A 16,092-nucleotide genomic window follows, 5' to 3' on the forward strand; every position below is an offset into this window, starting at 1 on the left:
CAGGGGGACTGTGGGAGTTGAAGAGATCAAGGCAGGGTGGGAGGTCATTACCTTGTCTAACTCCCAGACCTTCTCTCAGGCTGATTACTGATGCACTTCACTCTCCTCATCTTCTTATTCTAAGCCTCATGCATTGTCAGGGGCCTGACCCCTGCTGCTCTTAGATGATTTATTTAAACCAGGACTTTATTCCTCAATCACCTGAGCCATAAGGTCAAAGACTCTTCGGGCCTGAACCCTGACCCTCTCTCAGGGGGGAGCAGCACTTTGGGCAGAATGTAGAATATAATGACAGCTACATCCTGCTTTACGATAAATTACTAACTTAAATATCAAAATATCAGTATTGTTCTTTTGTTTCAGTATGCAGTCATTACTTTGCTTCCTTCCTCTTTTCTTCCACTTTATCTCTGCCAGCTCTGGCTTATCTGAAAATTCTTTCATCTTCAATCCCAAACTTGTGAGTTTGTGGGCCTTCATCTTTCTCCCTGTCCCTTGTTTAAATCCTGGTGTTTGTCTGCATCCTCCTTTATAGTCCTTCTTTGTTTCTGAATTTCTCCCCCTAACATTTTGAGTTTCTTTATCTCTATCCAGCCTGGAGAAGGTAGTCACCTGTTTTAGCATCATATTTGTATCATTCCAATGTCAGGAAATTTCACACTGTCCTTTAAGAGCTGGACAAAGATCATTCTGCTCACCTCTTGTATGGCCGTGGGGCATCAGCCCATGTATGTGAAGCCCCGAGGCTTGCTTTCTCAAGGTCACCTCTGGTTCTGAATTCTACCCAATTCTCCCTCCAGCTCACTCACGCTTCACTTCCTGCCACTATTCTTTCCTCTAAGTCTTTTCTTCATTTCCCCCAAACCATTTTCACAAGGCATTTCTGTACATGCTAAGTATTATCCATGACTTGAGTGAAGAGGACTTTATAAGGAAAAGGGGAAGCAACCTCAAGCAGAGTATCTGGTATCTCTGTTATTGTCTTTCCACCAAACTTTTCTCCAAGCCTCACTATCCAGTCCTCCTTCAGTGTTTCTCCTCCCCATCCTCTACCTTCTCCTCTATTTCACCTCCTCCTTAATTTAGAAAGAAAACAATCTTTCTGCCATCTTGGTCTCAAGTTTCAGTTTCAGCTGCTTCTGAGATACTGATAAGGTGTGGAGAAACCCTGACTAAATCTGGCGAAGCCCTTTGCAGCACTAGGGTTTTTTTACTTCTCACCCTTTCCTGTCTCCTACTTCTCACCTGGATTCTCCACTACATCAGTTACCAATTTTGTTTGCTTCAAGAGTCTAGCCTTGCTTCAATGGGCCATCTTGCTGGCCAATGTCCTTCCCTTTTATTCAGGAGAAGATCTGGAGAACATCAGATAGACATTACTCTATTTCCTTTCTACATGAAAATGTGTTAAATTCATCTTTCTTGGTCCCTCCTTTTTTTCTGAGGAGAAACAATTCTTTTCCCTTTTTTACCAAGCTTTTCTTCTTGAGCTCTTATATCCCTGGATCTCCTAGGACCTAAGTCTACAAACTATGCCATATATTAGATTTCTCTCTCTCTCTCCCCTTTGGTTTCTTCTTTTTCTGCCTAAAAGTCTGACTTCCATTTTCTACCTAAATAGAAAATAACAATAATTCTAACAGTAAAACAAAAGGAGAAACTTGTCCTTGTTTCTGCTCCCTGTTGAGAGCAAAACTCTCTCAGTTTCCCATATTTTTAAACATTGCTTGTAACATTTGCCTGATCCATTCCTTAGTAATAGTTCATTCTCTGAGGTCTTTCAACTTCACTTCCATTCTCTTTCTTTTTCTTTCTTGTCTCTTTAGGGCTACACCGTAGGCATTTGGAAGTTCCCTAGGCTAGGAGTCGAAATGGAGCTGTAGCTGCCAGCCTACACCACGGCAAGGCAATGCCAGATCCTTAACCCACTGAGCAAGGCCAGGGATTTAACCGGCATCCTCATAGATACTAGTCGGGTTTGTTACAGCTGAGCCACAATGGGAACTCTCCCATTCTCTTTCTTTGCATGGCTTTCCAACTGCCAAATCCAGGGTATTTACATTCTCATTCACTTTTTTAATTTAATTTTTTAATTAAAGTATAGTTGATTTATAATGTTGTGCCAAATTCTGCTGTACAGCCAAAGGCACCCAGTCATACATATACCTACATTCTTTTTCACATAGTATCTTCCATCATGTTCTATCTCGAGAGATTGGATATCGTTCCCTGTGCTGTACACTAGGACCTCCTTGCTTATTCATTCGAAATGTAATAGTTTGTATCTACTAACCCCAAACTCCCGGTCCCTCCCTCTCCCTCCCTCTTCCCCCTTGGCAACCACAAGTGTGTTCTCTCTGTCTGTGAAATTCTCATTCACTTGTGATCTTCATTATCATTAGAAGCTGCTTTCCACTCAAAGCTGTTTCCTCCTTTGATCTTGAAATCTTGCCCACTATGCTTCTCCATCCGCCTCTGACTTTTGGAGCTTTTCCAACTTTTTTAGTAGCGACTCTTCCCAAGCTCTTTTTAGACAGAGACATGCCAGGACCCCTGCCCTTCACACTTCTCTCCACACTTTTCTCTTTATCCCTCTCTTCCCCTCTCTATACCCTCTATCCATGGAGGGATAGATCCAACAATACACTTCCTCTTTAAGAAACCCTCAATGGCCTTCTTTTGCTTGATGATAGAAGTACAAACTACACAGCATGGCTTTAAGGTTCCACACTACACATTTTGAATCTGCCATGTTAGATTTTTCTACCATTGTTCTGTGTACACCTACATGGGAAGCTGCTGGCTGAAGGCTAAATAAGCTTTAAACTTTTCTACTTCCTAATAATTATATATGCCATTTAATCTAATCCTGAAACACTCCCCTCTCCATCTCACCCCCTGTCCAAGTGGCCCCAAGACTAGAATGGAGGCTGAGCAAGGGTTCAGCCTGGGTTATTCAAATAAGGAAGTTTCCTGGCAACTAGCCTTTCTTAATATATTATTTTTAGGTCTGCACCGGAGGCATATGGAAGTTCCCAGGGTAGCGGGTCTAATCAGAGCTACAGCTGCTGGCCCATGCCACAGCCACAAAACGCAGGATCTGAGCAGCATCTGCGACCTATACCACAGCTCACCACAACGCCAGATACTTAACCCCCTGAGCGAGACCAGGGATCAAACCTGAAACCTCATGGTTACTATTTGGATTCTTTTCCACTGCACCACAATGGGAACTTCTTAATATATTATTCTTAATGAACAAGTTAACTTGTTCTCTCTCTCTAATCTCTTAAATAATTCTCCACTTTCAGATGAGGGAAAAAAATGTAACTTCTATTCTATTTTTGGAAGTGTCATATCATATTAGAAAGCCAGTCTGTTCCTTTTATGGATTAAGAATTTGAATAGGACCACTGCTTTTTTTTTTTGTAAGAAAGGTAAAATATTAGAATGATGTTCCTCCTCCTCCTTCAAAAACAAAAATGATGTTTTTGTTTTATTTTGCTTTGTTCTCTAACTATTTAAATTGCATATTTTTCCGTGTGCATAAGCACTGGGCTCTGTATTTTAGGGGAGGCTATGGGTGGTATACCATGGTTCGTGACCATGTCAGTGAAAGCATGATCACGTGCTTGAATGGTTTGGCTTAGACAGTAGGAAACATCTGGTAGTTTCCTCATATTTATCAAGACAGAACTGTGTTTCCTTTAAAAACAGCTTCACATGAACAATGCACTACATAATAGTAGAGGAATTTTATAACACAAGTGTAGAAAACAAGAATGCAGCTATTAAATATAGCACTTAGTTTCAACAATGCTCACTAAAAAGTTCATTCTACTCAAGAGACACATCAATATTTGTATTCTCAGTAACATATCTTTAAGGAAATGATGGACCTTCGAATTTTCTTTCCCATAGCTAATGTCTACCTCAGTAAACTGAGGCACTGAAGCAAATGAAGAGGACTGTGCTATCCCCAACCACACCCTGCCTTCCTCCTAGGTCCATTGGTCTATATGTGCATCACTGATAGGGCCTGGCACTAGAGAAGGTCTTGCCATGGCAACCCCACCAACCCTGCCTCATCTCAGAGACTTGTCTCTACATAGAGATGCTGCTGCTTTCCTCCCTCTCTGCATCCTCCCTTGCTTCATTCCACTAAAAAGAGCACATTTTCAAAGTTTTTTGATCCAGAGCATTGTTCTACCGAAAGGACTATCAGATGACCGATCTTGAATAGTGGTGCGAATCTGGGTATGTGTATGTATGTGTATAAATATATATAAATGTAAAATTCAAATATGTTAGGAGCCAGTCCCAGATCAACTGGGAAGAAAGGAGCAAACATGAAGTCTGAAAACAGTTTAGAGAAATGAGTGGGGTCTGGTATTTCCGCTTGAACTCCACAGGATTCCAAATATTTTAGCTAAGGAATCTTAAAGTAGGAAGGCTTTGCCTGATATTTCTACTTTCATATAAACCTGTGAGGAATATCTAAATGCTCTCTTGCTTCAGATCTGTGTATTAGAAAATGGGACAAAATAACTAATAGTTATGGTTCCGGAGTTAGCAAATCTATCAACCTCTGTGCTTGGCCCAAAGTAGACATTGCTAATCAATCACAAAATACTCTCCTGCTGAGCTAGAACAGGCTTCACACTTCCCTGTGGCACAGCAGGTTTACTAATCAATTGGAATTGACGTGACAGATTAAACCTATTCGCCTTCCCAGGTTCAGACTTTTCTAAATATAACAGATAAACAACAGTCATTTGGGCAAAACTCATTAATCACTTTTCAAAAGAAATGCTGGAAAACTACCTTGGCAGCCCCTCTTTTCCATTTTGTACATGGTCATTTTAGGAGATGAATAACAGCAGGTGATCTGATTCCTCCCTTATCTTTCTTTTCCAACAGTGCCCTAAAACTTTATCTCATCCATTTTGAAAAGACTTCTGAGCACATCATTCTAGAGTCCTCACAACTGTGCTATTTTCAGCAGTGACTGGAAGGACAAGGCGTCCTTCATTTTTTCCATAACTTACATTTCCCTCCTCCTCAAATTTCCTTTGGTTTCTTCCATCCTCTACAAAGTGTATCACCTAGTCATTTCTTTACCATACTGTGTCCCCCTCTCCAGTAACCACCCTTCCACACTGTAAAAATCTGCTATCAGATTTTCCTTAGCCTAAAGCAAGCAAAAACAAACTTTTCAACTTCTTCCTTAAACTAGTATCTTATGACTATTTTTTTTTCCCATTTAACTACAACATTTCTTCAAAGACTGAGCTGCTTTCATCAGTCTCTTCCTAATCCCTTGCAAGGGTTTAAAAACCCTCCCAATTTACCACCTGCTCCCCCCGGCTCCTCAAAGCATTCTTGATATGCTTCCTGTCCTTGGAATCTCTGGCTCTGCACAAATTCATTTCTTCATTGCTTATCTGTTTTGTTTCCTTCACTCAACATTATATAAACCTCCTAAAATCTTATCCTTGACTTTCTTTTCTTTTGCTTCCCTAGTTATCCTTCTCTTTGGAAAACTCGGTTTTGACATTTCCAGCTACCATCTCCTTGTGTATGACTTATTTTATTTTTATTTTTGCTTTTTTAGGGTTGCACCCACAGCATAAAGAAGTTCCCAGGCTAGGGGTCGAATTGGAGCTGCAGCTGCCAGCCTACACCACAGCAATTCTGGATCCTGAGCAAGGGCAGGGATCAAACCTGCATGCTCGTGGATACTAGTCAGATTCGTTTCCTCTGAGCCACAACAGGAAGTCTGAGTATGACTTTTAAAATAATATGAACACCCCAGGCCTTTTTCCAAGAAGCTAGATCCAGGTTTCTAAATCCCCTTTTGAGCATTAAACAGTGACTCCCCTTTTGCAATTACTTTCAACCTTCAAGAGACTTTTAGCCTGAATTTTCACCTGCTCTCTGTCCTGCACATGAAATTTAGTTGCTGTCCTTAGCTGTATTTCCAAGGCCCATTTTTCTAGTTCTCATTTTCACCTTGATTGAAACAGGAAACCTAAAATTGTTATGTCCCAACATCATGTTCTAGCTTCTACGGTCTCTTTCCATAAGGCCACCTTGCATAAGGCTCTGGAGTTTGTTATCTTAAGCTGCTGTTTTGTTACCATATAGCCCTCATTGAAAACCATCAAGGGATCACTGTTATCTTTTGAGTGGGGACTCAGCTCCTTATCTGACAATCCAAAAAAAAACAATTTTTTTTTTTTTGGTCTTTTCTCTTTTTAAGGCCGCACCCGCGGCGTATGGAGGTTTAGCCACCAGCCTACACCACAGCTAAGAGCAACACCATATCCTTAACCCACTGAGCAAGACCGAGGATACTAGTCGGGTTCCTTAAGCCGTGAGCCATGACAGGAACTCCCGTGGGTCAACCAATTTTCAAAGCTTGTGCTCGTGTCAAGCAGGCTACTTCCTGATTCCAAAATACATCATGACCTTTTTTTCTTATGAATTTGTGCCTTTGTTTTGCCATTTTAAATATCTGGGATAATTTCTTCTACTTCCATCCTCCACCTTGTAAAATTCTCCTCAGCTTTTAACATCTAAATCAAGCAACCTCACTATTCACCTTGAAGCAGAGGTGTGGCTGGGTCTGGGTGGGGTGCTGGCCAAGAAAAAATAAGAAGGCAGTTGAGGAAGTACCTAAGATTTATGTCCGATAGAGGCATATGAATTGTAAACCATAGGATTGCTTAGGGAGAGACATAAAAGCAGCAAAGAGCCTATATCTGGTCTGGAGAAGGACCAAGAATTACTTCCAGGGTAGAAGAAAGAGCATGTTAAGGACACTGAGAAGCTATGGCTGAATACAAGGGGAAAAGCCAGGAGAATGTGACATAACACCTTAAAAGACAAAAGTGTCTTAAGAAGGAGATATAGGAGTTCCTGTTGTGGCGCAGTGGTTAACAAATCCGACTAGGAACCATGAAGTTTAGGGTTCGGTCCCTGCCCTTGCTCAGTGGGTTAACGACGATCCGGCGTTGCCATGAAATGTGGTGTAGGATGCAGACACAGCTCGGATCCCGCATTGCTGTGGCTCTGGTGTAGGCCAGTGGCTCAGCTCCGATTAGACCCTTAGCCTGGGAACCTCCATATGCCGTGGGAGTGGCCCAAAGAAATAGCAAAAAGACAAAAAAAAAAAAAAAAAAAAAAAAAAAAAAAGAAAGAAAAAAAAAGGAGATATAATGAACATTGTCAAATACTGTGAAATCAAGTAAGATGAAAACCTAAAAAGATAGTTGCATTTGGTGGCATGGAAGTTGCAGGGATTTCTGCTTTGTTGGAGTGAAGGGAGTTCAAGCTAGATTAGAGTGCTGACTGGTGATGATGAAATGAGAATTGAAAATAATAAAATATGCACAATGTTGTTGATAGGTTTGCTGTAGCTGAAGGGGTGTGAGGGTTTTAGTTTTATCTTTGGGAAAAACTTGAGAGAGCTTCAAAGCAATTGAAAATATTCAGACTTAAGGGACAATTAGAAAGAATTGCAGAGGCAAAAAAAAAAATTGATTGTGTAAACTTCCTAAAAATGTGGGTGAGGATGGCCTCCCAATAACAGCTAGGAGATTTTGAATTTTACAAGGAAGAGGCCCTCTTGCTAAAGAGAGAAGAGCCGTTTGGTGATTTAGGCATGGAGGAAATGTCACCTGATGGTGAAACTGATAGCACTAACGGCCTGAACTTAGCCAGAACACAGATGGGGACTTGAACTCATGTGCTGGGACTTGAACCCACGTGTTGGGATTCGAACACAGCCAAAACCCAGATGGGACTTGAACCCACATGCCAGGACTCAAACCCAACCTAAAGCTAGGTTGGTACTTAATCCCATGCTTTGAAATTCGAGTTACTCACCCTGTGTCTGGACTCAGCAAGGCTCAGGTTCTTTATACCTCCACACAGTAGGAATTCAGCAAGAAACAATGTGACAGGCAAGAATCAGATTTGTTAGGATAGGACGCTTCTAAAAGAGGCAAGCAGACAGGCAGGGAAGCTCTGCCCGAGGATCTGGTGGGCCAGTTTTATACCCAAGGGGAGGGGGGGTGAGAAAGGCCCTCCTCTTCCTTTCAGGGAGTAGTAGCTCCTCCTTAGTATCCGGTAAGGTGTGTATTCAAATCAGCTGAAGGTTGGTCCTCAAACTCCGGCTCTGGTCTGAATCTAAAGACAGGCTTTATCCCATCCCCCACCCAATGACCTGCGGCAATTCTCGCACCTCCACCAGTTAAGCAAGCCTGCCTTATTCTGACGTTTTTCTTGAATTTACAGTGGTCTCCCAACAGCTCCCAGGTTTCCCTCTTTATCTATGATCCCCTGTTGGGACTTCCACAACCACCTGTGCCTACTCTATCCCTATGGATGGCAAGTACTTTCCCTCTGAGACAGTAGGTAATGTCAACTATTAACACCAAGGAAGAAGCGGAAAGTAGCAGGGATGGAAGTTTCAGGAAAATGGAAAAGGTTTAAAATAGTCACTGCTGAGTAATTGACTGTCAGATTATATGGGGGGAAAAAAGTTACTGGAATGTCAACAGTGAATACAAGCAAGGAGAGAATCATTAAGTGGGTTTATCCAGGACTGGTATTTTGGAAGACAAATGATATCAAAATAAATTTATTTAGAATGTGAGCAAGGATGTTATTGAAATGTTGCATAATGGAATATCCCAGTTAAAAGGAATGGAAGAGAAACAGATAACTACTGTATTTTTTAAAAAGGAGTTGTGTCTCATTTATCACAGTTGTTGATAAGTTGATCATAAGTGGGAAGAATATTGAACATTCCTTCTAACATCGCCCACCATGTACTGCCATATTTCCCTGTGGTGGTGTCGTAGCTTCCTGAAGCACCCTGGGAGCACACTTGGCCTTGGTCATGACAGATGCTCAATAAATATCTGTTGAAAGAATGAACAGAAGAGAAAGTAAGGATGATATATTTTAGTTTGGCTTTTAGTCACAGGTTGTTTTGCCAACACATATCTTACTGATGCCACTTCCTTTTCTTGCTACTTTAAGAATTGGTAGAAGATATTTTAGTCTTTTATTGATCCAAAGATTGAAGCGTTACATTGAGTCACTCAAACTAGCAAAACAAATGCTTTATTTGTTCATTAAACTTACATGTGTGCTTTCTGGATATTCACAACATGAGGCAGAAAATTGTCAAAATTTCCAGTAATTACAATTCTCTCTAGAGGGCAAGCCTGGGAGTGAGTCACCAGCTTGTCTGGACAGCATCAGAACATTATTTATGTGCATAGACCCTGCGGCTATGCCTGCAGCTGACTCTGAAAGGTAACTGCTTTTCCAATTCATTTTTGGCTTACTTCTTTAAGAAGGAAACAACTGGATGTAACAGGACAGAACTACCCTGAACATCACCGTCAAGAGAATGTTTTCTGACTGTTGCTGGTGACATGAATGCTGTTCCTATTAGAGTAGTAATTAGCCACCTGTTAAAATATGAATGTTTCCATTTTTACCTCTGAATCTGTAAAGGATTGGAGTAAATCTGATTTAATCCCCTTATATATTTTATTACAATTATACTGATATCTTTCAGCCAGTTTTGTCTAGCTTAACTTTATTTTACTCTTTTCTTTTTCAAGGATATTTCTTATAGTGTCAAAGGCACTGTTAGTGAAAAGCTTAACTTTTTTTAAGCTTTTCAAAAAACAGCTGTAAACTAGATTGTGTAGCGCTATTTTAGTGACATCACTGAGTCATTATCTGATATTTTATTACTGAATTGAGTGAATTTTTTACTTGCCCAGTTAAGGTGTGACCATTAAAATAGCAGATCTATTTTATGCAACATATCAAATTTTGTGTACATGATGCCATGTGGACTAATTGAAGTTAAAATATTACGCCCTAAGGGAGTTCCTGTCGTGGCGCAGCAGAAAAAAATCTGACCAGAAACCATGAGATTGTGGGTTCGAACCCTGGCCTCGTTCAGTGGGTTAAGGATCCAACGTTGCCATGAGCTGTGGTGTGGATGGTAGATGGGGCTCAGACCTGGCGTTGCTGCGGCTTTAGCATAGGCTGGCAGCTGTAGTTCCGATTCGACCCCTAGCCTGGGAACCTCCGGATACCGCGCGAGCAGCCCTAGAAAAGGCAAAAAGACAAAAAAAAAAAAAAAAATTATCTAATATTTTGCTAACATATTATTATATTAATTAATTTATTTATTTTTGGGCTGCGCCCTTGGCATGTAGAAGTTCCCAGAGCAGGGATCAAACCTGAGCCACAGTAGTAATCTGAGCCATAGTAGTGACAACACTGAATCCTTAACTGCTAGGCCACTAGCAAACTCCACATTTTTAATATATGGGTTCATGAGAGATATTGGTCTATAGTTTTCTTCTGCTATAATATCTCTATCAGGTTGGTATCAGGCTTATGCTGATCTTCTGATATAAGTTCAAAACTGTTCCACTTTCCTTTATTTTCTGAAAATTTTATGGTGCACTGCTATTATTTATTTCTAAAGATTTAATGGACTTTATTCATGGAACTATCTAGGCTTGGATGTTATCTTTATTTATGGTAGTGAATTCAATTTCTTTAGTATAGTGAGTCATTCTTAAGTTTTAGCACCACAATCACCTGGCAGGCTTGTTAAACCCTAAATTGTTGAGTACCCTTCCAAGACTCTGTGGGCCTGAGGGGAGGCCCAAAATTTGCAGTTCCAATTAAGTTCCCAGGAGCTGCTGCCGCTGGCCAATAGGAATGGTTACTTTAATGTCCCAGTGTGATCATTTTACATCTGTTCCATGCCTGGATTTTCTTCTATTGACTGTTTATTCTTGACAATGTGTTTTCTTGCTTTTTTAATGCATATCATAATATTTTTTTATGAACGCTGGTCATTGTGTCTAAAAGAAATAGTGAGGGGTCTGGAGAGATGGAGAATTTTCATCAGTTCTCTTCACCCTCAGACAAAAAAAAGACCCTAATTTTCCTGCACCTGCATTGTGAGCCATCTCTGCATTCCTACCCCTTACTCTGGGTGGGTGGGGGGGACCGTTGCTGCTGCCTTGTATTTTGTGCAAGGCCCAGACTGCAGGGGGCTTTTTCCCAGTTCTGCTCTGCCCTCCATCTCAACCCTTCCTGCCTCCTGCTGGAGAGGGTGTGGTTGTCCCTCTATACCCTTCTTTTTTCGCCCGTAATGAGACCTCGTGTTGGCCAGGGTGGTGATTTTTTTTAATGTGCCTCGCTGTGTTCACAGGAAGGATCTAAGGCAAGATGAAGGAGTGAATCTATGCACAGGATTATTTTTAAATTCTTCAGATACTGCAATGTTAGGAAACTACACTCCTTTGACAAGAACACGCACCCCACTCTCAGGGAAAATAGGAGGGGGAAAAGGAGTTTTCCAGTTGTGTCTAGAATTGAGACACTTAAACTGAGGAGGCTTCAGGAGGTTGCATATGAACCTGACATTGGTACTATCCAAATGAATTTAAGACTGGGGAGAGTGTGCCTTTAAAAGGCAAAGGGCTTTTTTTTTTTTTTTATTACATGTGGGTCATGGCCAGATTCTGACACAAAGCAGCACCTACTGGCGAGGTCACAGATAGTACCATGATTAAATCCGTTTAGGAGCTTTGAACTAACTATAAGGGTGCTCCACATCCTCGAAAGGCAGTGCCAGTTGTCACAGTGTGCAACTTGGTATTCTTGATCAAAACAGCTTCCATATAAAAACTACCTCATGCTTACTTGCAAACTGTAATTCTTATGACAGCCCCCTAAAATAGGAGTTACTAATCACATTTTACACATTAAAAAAACACATGAAAACAAAAATGGAGGGTCTTCAGGTTACACATCGTCTCTAGACACAAATACCTGGCATAAGGCAAAGCAAAGACTTTACAGCAAGACAAGTTAGCTTGACTCATGTCTTTTAATCCTTGGCCAACACTGCTTCTTTGTAGTCTTTAGATGTCATAAATTGGACACTCCCGCTTTATAATGTATTTTACTTTTATGGTTTTGCATTTCTTTTGCTTATTTTTCTGGTGTTTCTTAGAACGGCTCATTTTGGAAATTATATCCTGGCTCATCAGCTCTGAGGAGAAAAAGAAAAGGGAGCTGCTTGTCTGCGCTGTGCCAAGGGCCGCTCACCTCGAACATGAGAAAGCCCTCTAGGGCTGGCATTTATTAAGAAATTCTTTCTGGAAAATGGATGGTACAAAAAAGACCACTCTTTCTTACCCTACCCATGGATAGTCTCTTGCAAAAGTACTACTTAAAAGTGTGCCAGATATTACCTTTTTGGTAGAGCTCGCAGTTCAGTCTAAACAAGAGCATAATGGTCATTTATATATAGCACAGAATCCCTTATAGGCAAAATAAAATTGGGACAATAGCAGAGAAAACCTAAACACTGCATTAAATGTTTGGGTCCTGGATGATGTACTTTTAGGCTCGCAGCAAATGGAAATAATTTTATTTTCGTAATGGGACTTAAATATATAGGTTCTCTGAAAAAAAAAACAAAGTAGAAAAATTTTTATTCTAAGTTTGTATACATCCTTAACAAGCCATTCTTACTCCTCTGATAGTTACAGACTTGAGTCCGAAAAAAATTAACTTTACCTCTTGAAAGACTGTTAGCATTCATCTCAATTTTACTGATTGCTTGACACCTTATAATTTCCTTGAGACTAACATTTTTGGGTTCTTAATTCAAATGAGTTTTGCTACTGTTCTCAGCTTACTGATAAGGTGATTATGTATGCTGCATCTCAATGTGCTTTCCGGTGATAAATTATATTATAATTGTCCCTGCCAGAGCTGCTAGAGTTAAGTGTCTGGTAGCATTTTCATTATACAAGTCTTTTTCCTCCTCAAGGGTTTGTAACTTTACCCTTCTTAAGTACGTTGTTATTATTCAGTTACTAATAGAATATGCATATTAGAGCAGGACAAAAACAGATATCCCTAATATTTATACTTAGACCTACTCTCAATGGAATACTTCTTTGATTAGAACTTTCATTGTGGAAAGGAAGAACTTCTCCCCCCTCCTTGGTATAGAAACAACAGTGGGGGGTTAGTTGTTGTTGGTTTGAAAAAGACATGGAAGAGGACAGAGTTTCTTCTGTGCCTGAGTCTACTCTGCCTCCTACACACATACAGACGTGTCACCAGGAATATGCTATTGGTTGTGTTCATGATGGTTCAACAGAGTTCCACAAAGGCTAACGCAGACTGATGAGATGTGAAAGAAGGGCTGCTCATCAAAACAAGTTATTTTCTGGACTGTCAACATTGCATGATGAGTACATGACACAACTCGTGCTGGACACAAAATTGAGTGCACCCAATGGAACACAGAGGGGTAGACGGAGTTCCTGGCATGAGGTAATAGTGGAAAGTCACAGACAAATGCTCACAGAAATTTCTATGTATTTTTATATAGCACATTGTGGCAAATTCCTTTTTTTTTTTTTTCCTGTCTTTTGTCCTTTTTTAGGGCCGCACCTGTGGCATATAGAGTTTCCCAGGCTAGGGGTCTAATCGGAGCTACAGTTGCCAGCCTATGCCACAGCCACAGCCAACGCCCTATCCAAGCCGCATCTGTAACCTACAGCACAGCTCACGGCAATGCCGTATCCTTAACCCACTGAGCGAGGCCAGGGATCGAACCAGCTACCTCTGCTGCACCACGATAGGAACTCCAACATTGTGGCAAATTTTTAAAAAGAGTTGCAGGTAGAGAATTTACAGACATACCTGTTAATATCTAAATATAATATACAAACTATCTGGTCTAGAAAAATGACAACAGATGTTGAAATGTACGTATTTACATATAAACGTGTATATGTGTGTTTGTATGTATATTGTATATCCAATATAAATGTCCTGCAAATTTACATGAGGATGTGGGTTCAATCCCTGGCCTCGCTCAGTGGGTTATAGATCTGGCATTGCCGCAAGATGGCGTAGGCTGGCAGCTGCAGCTCTGATTTGACCCCTAGCCCAGGAACTTCCATATGCCACCAGTGTGGCCCAACAAAACAAAAAATAAAATAAACAAGTCATGAGGATGTAATGTACAGCATGGTGATTACAGTTAATAATACTATACTGCATATTGGAAAGCTGCTAAGAGAATAGATATTAGAAGTCCCCCCCTAAAAAAAGGAGTTCTGTGGTGGCTCAGCAGGTTAAGGATCTAGAGTAGTCACTGTGTGGCACAGATTCAGCCCCTGGCTCTGAAACTTCCTGCATGTCGCAGGTAAGGCCAAAAAAACGAAATGTCGCCATCATTTAAGAAAAAAAAATTGTTAACTATTTATGGGGATGGATATTAACTGGAGTTATTGCTCATTTCACAGTCATACAAATATCAAATCACTATATTCTACACTTGAAAGTAATGTATTGTCAATTATATCTCAATTTTTTAAAAAAACTTAAAAATGTGAAACAACTGTTTAGAGACTTGGAAGGCAATTTGAATATTGAATAAAGTTTTAGAAATGTTATTAATATTTCGTCCATACTGAATTCAAAAGCAGTGCTAAGCAATCCATGTTTACAAAGTTGTTTGTAAATTCATTCAACTTGTTTTTCATCGCAAAACACCATCCTTTCTTTAATCCTTCCATATCATTGATTCACGTAATATTTAATGAAGTCACATAATTAAAAAAAAATGCACAAATGACATTAAAACAAGTTTTAGAAACACGAACATAAACTGGCCGTAACCATCTGAACATAACCATGGCCGTAGTTGTGATGGCTGGGACTCTTGGATTATATTTTTGTATGACAACTACTGTAGATATTTAATAATTATGTGACCTCGGGTGACTTATTCTAAACCTCAGTTTCTACTTTTTGAAAGGATCATAACTGAGTTGTTATAAGGAGTAAATCACTTAGCACAACACCTGACACATAAGATGTTCCCCAAATGTTAGGAAGGATGAGGATGATGAGAATCAGAGAAGGCTTCACACTGAGAAGATGTAATCATACTTGAGCAAATAGGTTACTTTACTCCCTACACCATCTCTTTGTACATTAATTTTCTGTAACAGTTGTTAACTTGTAAAACTTCTCTAGCAAACAGATAGCCACACTTTCAATAGGCACTTCAGGTTCCAGGCGCTTACCATTCCTAGGTTTTTCTAAGGACAGGGACTGTCCTAAAGGACAGGATTGAATATTTTGGAGATACTAGCTGCTGCTGGGAGAAATAGAAAACTTGAAGTGTCACAGGCAGAGACACAAGCAAAGGTTCTGAGTAGGGTTGGGACAGGAAACAAAAAACTACAGGGAGTTCAGAGTTCCCATCGTGATGCAGAGGAAATGAATTCGACTAGGGACTATGAGGTTGCAGGTTTGATTCCTGGCCTTGCTCACTGGGTTAAGGATCCGGCGTGAGTTGTGATGTAAATTGCAGATGCGGCTCGGATCTGGTGTTGCTGTGGCTGTGGCTGTGGCCAGCGGCTGTTGCTCAGATTTGACCCCTAGCCTAGGAACCTCCATGTGCCACAGGCATGCCCCTAAAAAGACAAAAAACAAAAACAAAAACAAAAAAACCAACTACAGGGAGTCCATGAAGAACATGTCTCCTACTAGATTGACTTAATTTTCTTTAATGTACTGTGCCCCATTTTGTGCATAAGATAATGAAAGCTGTAATCTATCTCAGTGGTTCCAAGTATTTAAAAGTATTTAACTTTATACATTATATGTGTGATCTAAATAGTTACAATCTCTTCTTTATCTTATTCTCAAATATTGGTGTCTGCAGGCTTCTGTCCTTGACCTCTTCTCGCTTTGAATGCTCTCAGAGAATCGGATTTACTTCCATGGCCTCAACACTAACAAAATATTATGTGTTTACCTTGTTTAAGAATCTGCATGGCCCTCAGGCATTTGCATACAGCTCCTCTAAAATGCTAAACTTTTCATTTCTCACTACTTTAACAAATTCCTTTTTAAAGGTTGTTTGCTCAAGCCAGACTCCTGGGACCCAACTTTGCCTTCTTTACTCCTCTCATCCAAATATACCTCCCAGACTTG

The 16,092-nt window shown here is 40.4% G+C and overlaps 1 long non-coding RNA gene across 1 annotated transcript in view; it reads right to left on the reverse strand.

Moving 5' to 3' along the window:
- LOC106504955 overlaps positions 1 to 16,092 on the reverse strand; it is a 51,938-nt gene that overhangs the window by 33,656 nt on the left and 2,190 nt on the right. The window contains exon 2 of the long non-coding RNA XR_001298947.2: positions 7,891 to 8,930. This is a non-coding gene — a long non-coding RNA (uncharacterized LOC106504955). The remainder of the gene's footprint in view (positions 1 to 7,890; positions 8,931 to 16,092) is intronic.

This window comes from Sus scrofa, chromosome 9 (genome assembly GCF_000003025.6).
Source record: "Sus scrofa isolate TJ Tabasco breed Duroc chromosome 9, Sscrofa11.1, whole genome shotgun sequence".
Lineage (NCBI taxonomy): Eukaryota > Metazoa > Chordata > Mammalia > Artiodactyla > Suidae > Sus > Sus scrofa.